Source organism: Labrus mixtus, chromosome 9 (genome assembly GCF_963584025.1).
Source record: "Labrus mixtus chromosome 9, fLabMix1.1, whole genome shotgun sequence".
Classification (NCBI taxonomy): domain Eukaryota; kingdom Metazoa; phylum Chordata; class Actinopteri; order Labriformes; family Labridae; genus Labrus; species Labrus mixtus.
Genome location: NC_083620.1, coordinates 20,103,756 through 20,105,824, shown reverse-complemented (window position 1 = coordinate 20,105,824; position 2,069 = coordinate 20,103,756).

Below are 2,069 nucleotides of genomic sequence, written 5' to 3'. Positions count from 1 at the left end.
TGAAAGCTCCACTTGAGAAGATAACAATCATTGATCCTTATATTTCAATCATGTCGTTCCACTCTTTATTTTTGCTCTACTACTCTGCTGATCCATGATATTTCATTTTTTTGTGCCTCACAAAAAGTCAGGGTCACTTTCAGAACAGCGTGTAGATTCACTGTTTCGCTCATCTCTTCATCAGGGCGGATGTATCGCGGGCTCTGGGGGCTTGCATTTGGGCCTTCCAGTCGGAGATGAGTGTCTTCACTGGTCTGGTGGAAGAGGAAGTATCCATTTGAATTGTTTTCCCCCTACACAACATGAGGAAACATATAGATCTTTTAAACAATACAGCAGGATAGTCTGCTGGACTTCCTCTAGAGGACACATTAATGTGACGATTGTCACACAACAGGCGTCCCATAGTCTGTCGGATGTTGATTGCAACACTCTTTAAAACATTGAGTTAATTAATGATGACGATTATGATAATGATGCTCATTTGAATTTGAATGATTTATGCAGCAGTTGCATATTTTCTGGTGATCAAATTGATATTGATGAGGATTTATGTTTTGTGGGAGCAATTTGACAAGTTTGCAAACACAAGTGATACACATGAAGAGGGAGGAAGCTCACATTAAAATGATCATTTAAACATGTTTGTCAGAATAAATAGATAAAATAATGCTCTCAAACTATCGTACCTAACCTGTGTATTACTTTGCCCTCTACATCCTCAACTATCACCATGTTACTCTCAGCTGAGCAAGAACTATCTATGATTTGTGTGATTTGCCTTTCCTCTCGTAAATGTGAACATGATGTCAAGTGAATTCTGGCTGCCAACACATGAATACATTGTTTGACTACTACAGCTATAAATAAAGTTATAGCAACCACTCTGAAAAAGATAATTATTTGCAAACTACTTAAAATCAACATATTAACTTGGGCTACCTTGTGAAATGAAGAGAGGCTTCCTCAAGCTTCCTCTGCGTTTAACAGAAGTGATTGGGAATGGTAATTATGACTATACCGCCCCTTAGCGGTCATGTGGGTCTAGGTGAAGTCCAACCAGGAGTAGGCTGATCCTTCACTCATTCAGTACCATTTAAACCAACTCGAAATATGTAGGCTATGCATACTTTGGAATTTTCCTGGGAATTCTTAAGCAATATGTTTTATAGGCTATTTGAGTCATTGAAAATGGGTAATTAGTCGGGAGGATATAATGAGGAAAAAACTTGTCACAGTATTTCGCAATCCCAAATTTTCAGGGATGCATGAACCACAGCTGCAAATTGCACAACACGGTTTTTTTTCAACAAAGTGGGAATGAAAAACGATAAATCTTTCCAGATCATTTGTTTACTCGAAACTTTTAAGGGACATATGCTAGTGTCACTCGTTGGATGTAGGCTATTATTGTAAGGATTTTACAGCATAACGCATGAGGACAAGCACAAGTAAACTGTTAGTGGGCCTGTGGTGAAACGTATTTGGGATGTCAGTGTGGTTGTATTAAATGGAGCCCTGCAAACAACTTAACATCAACCGATATAAGTTAGATACTCCTGTTTTAAACCTTAATATAGTCTATCACTTTTCTGAAAGTTGCAATTACGCCACAGAACACACGATGGCGCACAACAGCAACGGGTCAAAAACAGTCCAATATGAGAGCTGTTTTTTTTTTTTTTTTTTTGCAGGCATGTTCAACATTTTGAGGAATGTGCTATAAATTGATTTGTCTTTACTTTCCCGGATACATTTAGGCGTACAGACCTCTTAAGGGTACCAACACAACATAGCAGGCCTAGGCTGTATGTCCGAGGCTCATCAACATGGCACATACAGGAGGAGTATTGTTTGTTTTCTTTGGTGGGTAAAAACTTTTTAAGTTAAAATGTGGACTTTCGCATTTATAAACACAGCTTCAAATTGTTGTGGCCAACATGGGAGATAATTGTGTGTGAACTTGTGAGCGCTCCTCTTCCCCTCTCACTCCTGAGAAAAGGAGTTCACCCCTCCCTGCCTGCCTCCTCCTGTTCATAGAAACTCCTCTCCACAGTCAGCAGCGCTTC